The 11344-nt window shown below is 35.6% G+C and overlaps 1 long non-coding RNA gene across 1 annotated transcript in view; it reads right to left on the reverse strand.

Annotated features, from left to right (window-relative positions):
- Nucleotides 1–8395, reverse strand: part of LOC131479908 (uncharacterized) — a 51819-nt gene extending 43424 nt beyond the window's left edge. Inside the window, exon 1 of the long non-coding RNA XR_009245160.1 lies at nt 8305–8395. This is a non-coding gene — a long non-coding RNA (uncharacterized LOC131479908). The remainder of the gene's footprint in view (nt 1–8304) is intronic.
- Between the last annotated feature and the right edge of the window lie 2949 nt (nt 8396–11344).

Consider the following 11344-nt stretch of genomic DNA (forward strand, 5'->3'; position numbering starts at 1 on the left):
CTGGGAGGGAACTCTTAGTTTGAACACACTTTCCCGTACAGTATCTCGATAATAAGCTCCTATATACTCTTGGAAAGAGGATGGGAGAAGAGGAGGTAAAAGGAGGGAGCCATTGATGTCATGCATTTTCCAAACCTCTCACTGGCAATACCCATATCACAATTTCTATTTGAAGTGTTGACAATAGACAAAATATAACTAAGAATGGCCGTGATGGATCAGCCAATAAAGTTCCAATCACCCTTGCCTTTCCCACCCACTTGTCTAGTGTGCCCCTGACATGAAACAGAATCAACTCAGAAGGGGCAAAGTAAGGTTACCTAGGATCCCAGACAAATTTCTTTTAAGTTTGGCTTATTCCTTTGAGTGATTTCTTAAAAACTGACCTTTCTGTTGAGGCATTTTCTGGAACAGTAGGATGTCTTATTGAGACATGCCTGTTCGGAGTCTTTGAATGTCTTTTTTTTTTTCCCCCGCAGCTGCACACAAGTGTACTTAGGCTTTTGGAGAAAAAAAAAAGAGTGATAGTTTTACTCTTCTCTGGAATATTCAATTTTCATTCTGATTAATTATAATTTATTTAGACATAAAACAGAAATGCATTATTAGAATCAAATATGAACTTGTGTTCTCTCTTTCATTATTTTTTCCTGTAGAAATTATCAGTCAGCTATGTCCTTGTGAGCGTGATGATCACACAGCACATTGGTCAAAGAGTTCGAATGTGAAGCAAATATCTACTGTCCTCATAAATCAAAGTGTTCTCAGGAATGTTATAGGCAAAATCAGCCAAGCTGTTTTCATTAAAATGATGAAATTATGAAAACTTTTTATTTGGTTAAAAAGAAGTAACTACTTAGTACTACTTTTTAAATAATATTTTTTCCCAAATTTCCATGATTCAAGATTATTGAAATAAACACTGAGAAATAGAACAATCCAAATGTTCCCTCACTTGCCACTGGGAAGAAGAGAGGATGGACAAACATGGAATGAGGCGATGATAATGTAAAAGTCACAATAAAAGGATATCCATTCCTCAGAAGATTTTGAATTTTTTAGCTATTCTATGCCAGGAGCTGTGGAAAATTGCCAAATATATATTTGTGATTCAAGTATTACAGTACACTCATACTAAGACATAGCTCATTCTATACACAAAAATCTTAAGATGGATCACAGAGCTAACTTTGGGAGCTAAAACCTATTTTTTTTTTTTTTTTACTTTTTAATTTTAGCTTGCAAAGCAGGATTTACTTTGGAAAAGAAAAATTACACAATTCTTACAATATCTCTTGGACAACACGTATTTCTGTGACCATGGATTCTCATATGAAATCAGGAACATAAGAAGCACAATGAAGACAACAGATAAATTTTATGTTCGTAAAAAATAAAAAGCAAGAAAACTTCTATAACTTAAACATGCTTCCAGGGTGACATGACAGCCCACAAATGGGAGATAATTGTACAAACCATCCTTTTGATAAAAGACTGTTATCTAGAATACACAAAGAAATCATGCAGCTCAATAACATCACAAAAAATTCAATTTCAAGTACGCAGAGTAGTAATCATTGAAGAGACTTCAAGTGCCAGTGAGAAGATGCCAATACCACTGGTCTTTAAGGTAGCACAAGTAAAACACAAGGAAATCAAACTCAGGATGAGGTTGGAAGTATTCTTTCCCCTCTGCTAAAAAAAAAAAAGCCAAAATCTTCATTTTCTATTAAGGTGTATTAAAACGAAACAATACAAAATGGACAGGGGAATCCATTGAGTTTTTGAGCACTTTATTCACTTACTTGTGAAGATGGTGTGGTCTTACCATATGTGAAAACTAATCAAGTTGTATAAAAGTATGTCTTTTAAAAACGCATAACTTGGGGCCCGGCAGCATGGCCTAGTGGCTAAAGTCCTCGCCTTGAAAGCCCCGGGATCCCATATGGGCGCCGGTTCTAATCCCGGCAGCTCCACTTCCCATCCAGCTCCCTGCTTGTGGCCTGGGAAAGCAGTCGAGGACGGCCCAAAGCTTTGGGACACTGCACCCGCGTGGGAGACCCGGAAGAGGCTCCTGGTTCCCGGCTTCGGATCAGTGCGTACCGGCCCGTTGCGGCTCACTTGAGGAGTGAAACATTGGATGGAAGATCTTCCTGTCTGTCTCTCCTCCTCTCTGTATATCCGGCTTTCCAATAATAAAAAAAATCTTTAAAAAAAAAAAAAGGCATAACTTAAACACACACACAATGAATTTTCATTATCTTTAAATTTTCCAGACAAATTATTACATTTACTTTGAAAAGTTTTCATGTTTTTCCAAATATTCTCAATATTTGTAGCTCAAAAAGGTCAAGCAAATGTGATACATTGTCATGATTACCAGATCAGTCTGTCTTGAAGAAAAAATATGTATATGTGTCTGGCACCAAAAAGGATTTTGTAAGAAATATGTTTCGTGAATGTCATGACTTCTTACTCATCCTTCAAATAATGGCAGTAGAAAGTACAGTTTGTAGAACTAACTCAGCCAGAAGGGTAAGAATTACTGCCCTCACCCATGTGCTCTTTCTCCCAGCTGCTGTCCTGATTCTACTTACATCAGATCAAGTTCAGTTAGAGCAATCTTTCTAAGACTTTAATAAACTTTCCATTTTGGGACATCTAGTTTTCTTCCCACGTCAGAACTTAGCATCAGGAACATATTTGTGACTTCACTGAAAATACATTTTATATAAAAATATGGCACAGTTTGAATGGTATTTGGCTTTTTACAAAGTGTATTTTACCCTGTTGGTAGTTTTACTTTATGAAAGGATTCAAACCATATGTAGTTCAGTAAAATAAGCTAGCTCAAAAAATACAGAGTACCAAAAAATGTTTTCTATATGTGTGACATTGGCATTTTGAGATTTGATTGTTGTTAATCTATACGCTTGAGGAACTGTGTCTGTTTCCTACTTGTGATTTATTAAATTACTAATGGAAGGTTAAATTTATTGTCGTTAAGGGAAATGAATGTATGCCATTATAAAAAGAAAATTTTTTTAAAAGAGGAACTGATGGGAACATTTATGGAAGGGAGGATACGTTGTGGAGTATTACTTTGCTCCTAAATCTGTATTGTGAAAATCATTAGTTTACTTTATGAAAATCAAATAAATTTAAAATGAAATAAGCAATATCAGCAAACAAGCAAAAAAAATAACATTTTGATACTCAGAGTCCAACATTTCCATATGAATTTTAGGATTTTTTTCTTTTTTTGTGAAGAATATACTTACTGTTTTAATGGATATTAGGTGTGACCTGTACATTACTGTCAGCAAAGTTGACATTTTAACAGTCTAACAATTTAACATCTTCCAATCCACGGACATGTTGTTTTCTTCCAGTTGCTTTTGACTTGAGCAATCTTTCATAAATGTTTCATAATTTTCATTATAGAATTTTCATTGACCATCTTCTACTGTTTTCTCTGGTGCTTTAGCAGGGGGCCTGCATCATAAATTAGACAGCTGGGTCTGAAACTGGTGTCTATATGAGAGGCCAGCACTACCGGTAGTAGCTTAACATTAAGAGGTGACTTACCCTGAGTTAATATAATTTTTTAAATTTTCCTTTTGACTCATTAACAATTTCATACTTCCTCAAGAACAAATTGTTCAGGTTCTACGGGTTTGTACAATTTCCAAAGTCATATTGCTAGTTTTTATATTTTATTTTGTTTTATGAAGTAAGATACATTATTTAAATTAATTTTAAAAAAAAAGGTTTCCGGAGACTTGTATTGTGAGATTCACTACTTGTATTGTGAGATACAAGGTCTACCCTAGAGCATTTTCCAGATACTAAGGAGGACAACATGTACTCTGCAACTTTGCATGAAATGCTACGTGATGTCTGTAAGGCCCATTTGAACTAGAGTATAATTTAACCCTGATTTTGCTTGAAGTATTTGTTCACTGATGTTCCTCACTGTTACCATTTTATGTGTTATCTTTTTAGATTCAATGACATTTGTATTATAAAAATGAATACTCTGGAATTAGGCACACATATATTTATATCTGTACTATATTGCTATTGAACTGATCTTTTTACAGTTTTGCAATGACCAGGGACAAGTCAGGTGAACAACAGAAACCAGGAGCGCCATAAAGATCTCCCATGGGGGTTGCAGGGACTCAAAAACTTGAGTTATTTTCCATTGCTTTCCCCAGGACATTGCAAAGCTTAGTGTGTAGTGAGCCAGATTAGGCTGGGCTGCAATGCTCATTGGTTTGTGTAGAAGACAAGGCTGGAGGCAGAACTGACCCAGCAATTGCAATCACTAACATGTGCATAAGCAGATTGGGGCAACAGATTGTGCCGGACCTTGTATTGGCAAGCACACATAAGAATTAGGTCTGAGATCACCTCAGATGAAGTTTCTATGGGGATTTCCCCAATTGAATTGCTGAACCCCAACCATGGAGAGAATTGGAAGTTCCATGGTCTGACCGTGGAATGCATGTGTCAGAGCTGGGTCTCCTCAGTGCCATAGATGGAGTAATGGACAGCATATCCAGCTGAACATGGAGGATATGGCAATGCATTGGAGCCAGCAGAGGACACCTGGTACCACAACAGAGTGCAGAGAACAGTACAAATTGATTAACTACTCCAGCCAAGTGTTGGCAGTGAATACCTGGGCAAACGGAGACTCTAAGGTGGACTATGTCAATCAGTGGATTCTTAGAAAGATTTCATTGTGCTTCGAGTAGCATGATCAGAAGTAATTTGGAACTTATGAACTGTCAAAGCTTCATGAGTAGGACCCTCAGAGGATGCTCCACATTGGGTACCCTAGGGTGGTATTAGATGGCTGTGCTCCATCCCAGGGTGCAGAGGCATTTGGGAGGCTGGGTGTGGCTTCTCACCTTGTCGCCCCTCTTCCCCCAGATAGGAAAAACAGAATGTGGAAATGGTGATCTCATCCACCTTCCTGTAGCCCTTGACAATTATCACCCTAATCAACTAGGTAAAAATAAAAAATAAAAATAATTAACAAAAAATAGGGTTTTGAGTAACAAAATATTATTTTGCATGACTCAAGAGAATGCAATGGGAAATATAGCTTTGTTTTTACTATGCAAAAGATTAAAATTTTAAAATTTCCATAACATGGAATTAAAAATTGTACAAGAAATTTCTATGATGAAATTGGAGATAAAAATATGATTGTCCAGGAGTAATCCTAACAACCTCTTAACAGGAGGTCATGTGCATAGAGCAGGGAGGGGTCCCCAGAGCGGAGTAGGCAGACAGAAGGAGGCTTTTATCCCAAACCTGAAGACTCCTAGATCCTCACCAAGGACTATCAGTCTGAGCACCCAGGACTACATCCCTACTGCCAAGGAGACCACGGGGAAATGGAGTGCCTTCGGAGACCAAGAACTCTGAGGTCACCCACTCCCATTTGGATCTACCACATGGAATGGAAGAAGCCCAAATCCTGCCTTGCAGGATCCAAGGTCATTGGAACAACAACCAGGATCCCTGAGCGGTCCGCAGAAACAGAAGAACAGTAAACTTCCTTCAGGACTAGAGAGAGGAGCTTTCTCTGGTCCTCGCCTGCTTCCAATTTTGGGTCCCCACCCCCTCTCATAATAACCATCAGGAGCGCTCCAGAAACCCCTCAAAACAAACAAACAAACAAAACTAGAATAGATAGACAGACAACAACAAGAAAAGCTTAGAAACAGACAGGAAATGGTCAGCGTGGATGCACTTATAACTCACTGGGTGGGACACAAAGATTAGTTACTCCTCACTGGGGTATGGAAGATTTCTCTGCACACCCCTCCTAAACATGCTCACCTAAACAATTCACATATATCCTGTTAGAATTATAGAGTTAGACCACCTGAAAAGCAGCCAGGTTCAGCAAAAACATGCTTCAATGCTATAAACTGCTAAAGACTAAAATTAAAATAGACAGGAGACAGCTGAATAGCAATCTATAGCCCATTTTAAGGTGTATAGAACACAGTTGAATATAAACCAAAATTGAAATGTCTATGAAGAAGTCACAGGTTGTGGTGAGAACCTGCATTTTCCTAGTAACATATTGGTTAATCAATACCATGTCAACTAATGTCACAATGTTGTAAATGGTTGGAAATATTATGTTGGGGCTTTTAATTGATTGGGATGATACTCTGCCGGCTCTACCTTCAGAACAGAGATGGTCTCACCAACAAGCCATTGAACTTACCAGGACAATAAGATGCTGGACTTTATGCTTGGTAAATACCTCCAATGAAAGAATGTCAACTGAATTTGAATTATGGAAATGCAACAAGGTGGAGCAATCCGCCATGGGGGGAGGGTGTGGGGAGGGGTGGGGGGAATCCCAGTGCATAAAAAATATATCACATAATGCAATGTAATTAATTTTAAAAAAATGAAATGCAATAAAAATATGTTTAAAAAATATGATTGTCAAGTAAATTAAAATCATTACTTTGTCATTTAGAATGGGCTTATTCCCATTAGAGAACTCCCTCAAGGTGGTGATATAGCAGCCATATTTTTTCCTTTTGGTCTTAATGGGAAAATTAGGAATGGGACACCATGAAGTCTTTCTATTTCTATTGAATATAAAATGTTTAAATAACAATTGTGGTAGACTACATCTAAAAAACAAAATCAATGTGGTATCCAATCAACAGTGTTTTTTGAAAGATACTGCCCTCACATTAACTTCAGTAGGAAAATTAAGAATGGTGTTTGAGGTAAAAATGATGCAAGTCCTGTTAGCTTTTCCTTTGCCAAAAGTTCATCACATTCTCATGCAAAAGATGATACATGAAAGAATGACAACTTTGCAGATCTTTTTTTAATTCATTTTTTAAAAAAATTTTTTGAGAGGTATTTTACAGAGAGAGACCTTCCTCTGCTGGTTCACTCCCCAAATGGCCAGAACAACAGTCAGAATTGAGCCAATCTGAGGCCAGGAGAGTCATCTAGAACACTCATGGCACTGTAGGAGTCCAAAGACTTGGGCAAGTCCTCTACTGCTTTCCTGTGTCACAGACAGGAAGCAGGATCATAAGTGAAACAGGCAGCACTAGAACCAGAACCCACATGGGATGCCACTCTCCAGGTAAACGATTAGCCTACTGAGCACCCATACCTGTTCCAAATCTACAGTACTTTCAAAACTTCTTTATCGCTATCAAATTATATTTATAGAAATCCAGAAAACATTTGGGCATATACAAGAATAATATAATTATGTACCTTAGAAAATTTGCAGTATCAGAAAACTTACTTGAACTAATTGTTTAGTCTTGGAAGAGCAAAATCAGTGTTCCTCCTTACAGAATTTTTCTTTTGCCCATCTGGAACCAAACAGCCGGCATTTGAATCAGAATTTCACCACTTATTACATAGATCAAATTTGTTTCACTGGTCTCTCAAATAGTCTTACTTACCACCCGTTCTGCAGGACTGTTGGCAACATGAGCTACATGCATGCTTCAAATGATTTCAAAGAAAATCAAATAAACCAAACTTTGCATCCCTCCCCTAAGTGTATACCCTACTGGCTCAATCCTGAAACAGATGTGGAAAAACATTTGACCAATAGCTTACATGAGCCCATGGGCAATTCTTCCATTTTTTCTCTCCTTTAATAGATAAAAATAAAATGCTTTCAATATAAAGCTCCTTAAAAGAGGATCCAAAAGTTCCAGATTGAGTACACTTGATATGACATTCCGATAAGCTCAGTGATGCTACTGTATATGACTCTATTTTCCAATTTCTGTCTATAGCTCTCCCACTCTTGTTTCCCTACTTTGTATTATTAATACAGTTTTATTTCCTACTGTGTTATTCAAATTCTGCTCTCAATAAAACCAAGGCTTAGAAACCAGGAAAACAGATAAATTTTCTCTTTCTCAATTTTCAAAGTGACAATGAAAAATAATAACACATTTTTAGATAGTTGCACTGTTCAAAAGCGACCGTATTCAAAAGACCTGTAATACATTTCTGATATGTAGAAATGAGAAACCAAAACGAATATTTTTGTATCCATGTTTATATTACTTTTTTCTCAATTACATATTTCTTTAAGTAGAACCCAGTGTTTTGTATTCATAAACATTTTTAAAATATCATCTGCATATGTCAAGCATAAAACTTGACCCAGATAATATGCTATGTATAAGAACTTTAGATTTGTTTATAACTTTGTATAAGAGGAAGGAAAAACAGCAATAAATACTGAGTAATAAGTATTGATAGTGTACTCACAAGGCTGTGGAGAAGAAAGCAGTCATCTCAATTGAGAAATTTAAAAATTCACATTTGGTGAAGCTATGGCTTAACTAACTTTTGAATGCACACTGTGGCTAATGGGAATAAAGCCTCAAGAGCATTTCAAAGAGATAGCAATGAACATATCACATCAAGTATGTGTGAAAGACAAGACACATAATTTGAGAGGTCCCTGTCACAGCCAATAACAGATAACAGAACAACAAAGTTGGGTAGTTATGTTGAGTCTGAGGGGAAAAACGAGAATGCTCTTGTGGATAAAGTATTAATAAAGGTCTTGAAGGTTTGTGTTTCTGAAAATCTTTCTATAGAGAGTATTGTATATCAAAATATAAATAAATCAGAGTTGTCTAAGTTCTTTGACCTTATATATGCATCTAAAAATTAGGAAACATTTGATTTGTTTACATTAATATTTTCTAACATCCCATAGGCTCATTTGTTAATAATTATGAATAAACAATTATCCAAGTCACACAGCAAGAACAACAGCAAGAACGAAAGCAAGAACAGTTGATAGTTTCCATTTATCTGAGGTATACTAAAAACAAAGGTTAAGTAGGCTCATAATGTATTGTGAGCAGTTCAAGTAATTAGTAATAGAACTTGGAGACATATAGGGCTTTATGAAAGGCCTTTTAAAAAAGTAATGCTTGAGCTAAAAATCAGGAAACAAGAAAGATGTATAATCTCAAAGAGAATAGTCTCATGTAAAACTGCCAAAGAGCAGCTTATGTTATAGAAATTATTCCCTTCTCAAGAAATGCCAGAAACTGAATGGTATCAGTATCACAATTTTAGTTACTGAAGCCAAGTGATCAAATATAAAGTTTAAACTCTATATTCTCACTCAATATATGAATAATTGGACAACAGAATCATTTAGATCTAAAATCATAGACATGGGCTAATTATAAAAATATCAAATTTCCACAGACTATGTAATAAAAACTACCCACTTTATTATATTACTTCATTAGGGTAACTTATATTATCTATTAAGTTAGTAATGTTTTGCACTGTGTGGGAAACAATATTTTAGACTTTACATATTTATTACGTGTAGTATAGACCAAAACCACAGGACTATTATGAAATTAAAATTGAACTCTCAAAACTATGAAAGACTGAATCTTAACATGTGCAGCATAAAAATTAAATAAGTATGTTACAACTGCAAGTTCGTGGAACCGAATCTGACTGTCTGAAAATGTGAAGTTTCAGTGCTGCCACTTTCGTTGGCAACGATAGGATCAGTTCTAAAATAAATACCAGTAAACAGTCTTCCCTATTAATTACATGTGTAACCACCAGCTGTGGGTCTAAATTAAGGTCTATTTTGTTTTAGTTTTCTACACTCTAAATCCCATAATCATCAAAATAACTAGAAATAATTGAAGAATGATAGCAGTAATGAAACATTCATCAGCATCACGCCAAGTAGCAGCTCAGATAACTCACACTCTTTTAACACCTTTTCTATATATAGCTGATGCGTAAAAATGTACATAATAGAGTACTTAGCATCGCATGAATATGAGTGGAATATTAAGATGAGAAAAAGCAAAATTAGAGTCCTTGATAAGCTTTAAGTCTAATATGCTGCATGTGGGATTAATTCTTATAGACTTAATAAAAGCTAGCATAGTTGCCCCCTGCACTGCATGACTGTTTATAGAAATTCTCAGAAAATTTCCCTAAATTTGCTTAGCTACTCACTAGGTAACTGATATACTATCAATTTCAGATTGAACAAGAAGTAGGAAGCCCTTAAGGAAGCAAGCTAAATCATCAAGGTGAAATTTAGGAAAGTGAACATGAAGTAATCTGTACCTTGGACTTCAACAGTGAAAGAGCTGGCTGTAATGTACTCACATTCCATATGCCTGGAACATCTTCTCTCCTCCTGTTCTCCAACGCACACACACACACACACACACCCCTATAGTAGTTCTCAGATTTTCACTCATTCAGTTTTGTACATTTGCTTTAAAAAATGGCCTGTATGATGTGTAATACTATCAGAACCACGGAACCTTTCCTGTTCTAATCTTTTCTACCATCATCTCTTTTTCCTCACCCACATTTAATACTTCAGCTGAGATAGCATTCTCCACATATATTTATTTATAAATATAAATGACATTAATTCTTTCCTCACTTAGATTAAAAAGAAGATGCACTATTGTTATTAGAGATGAGGAAACTGAAGAAATAATATAAGCAATTAACTTAATCTTACAGAAACTGTGATAAGAGGCTTTGAATACAGACAAAATGGTTTCAGAGCCCATGCATTTAGCCACTGCTGTCTTCTGCCTTTCTTACCTTTGTGTGTGTTTATAAATATGCCTATATATGTTTTGTGTTTATATATATACACATATGTAAATACACACATATATTTTGTATATATATATATATATATATATATACAAAGAAAGATATTATTGTAGGAATATATATAATATAGTAATATCTCTCAACATCACTTCTACGTCAAGGATTCACAACAAAATAATCTATTCAACTTTGCTAACACACTGATTTCAGATCTGGCATGTTATCTCTTGCCTTATAGATCTGCAATAATATTTATTGAATAAATGAATAACTTGGACTGGGGGAAACTTCTATGTCAAAGGAAGATAATTTTTAAGGTTTCAATAAAAAAGTAAAATTTATAACATAATATTGTAACAGCAAAGAATTGAATCTTGTAGTAAAATGTTTTCTGTTATATTGTCAACTTGGTATTATCCTAATTATTTTTCATTTTAAATTTTTCAAAGTTCACCATCAAAGAAAATGTTGCACAAGAAAAACCAACTGATTTCCAAAGCTACAAACAGGTTCCTTCCCATTGTTTTTTCTTCACCCGATTAAAGTCAATACTTTTCATTATTATTATTATTATTATTATTATTATTAGCTTTCAGCTGGGATGTAGTTTGCTTACTCCCAAATCAATCCTTGTCACTTGCTTTACCCCAAGTTATCCCCTTGACCTTCCACT

The sequence above is a fragment of the Ochotona princeps genome, chromosome 3 (assembly GCF_030435755.1).
Source record: "Ochotona princeps isolate mOchPri1 chromosome 3, mOchPri1.hap1, whole genome shotgun sequence".
NCBI classification, from domain to species: domain Eukaryota; kingdom Metazoa; phylum Chordata; class Mammalia; order Lagomorpha; family Ochotonidae; genus Ochotona; species Ochotona princeps.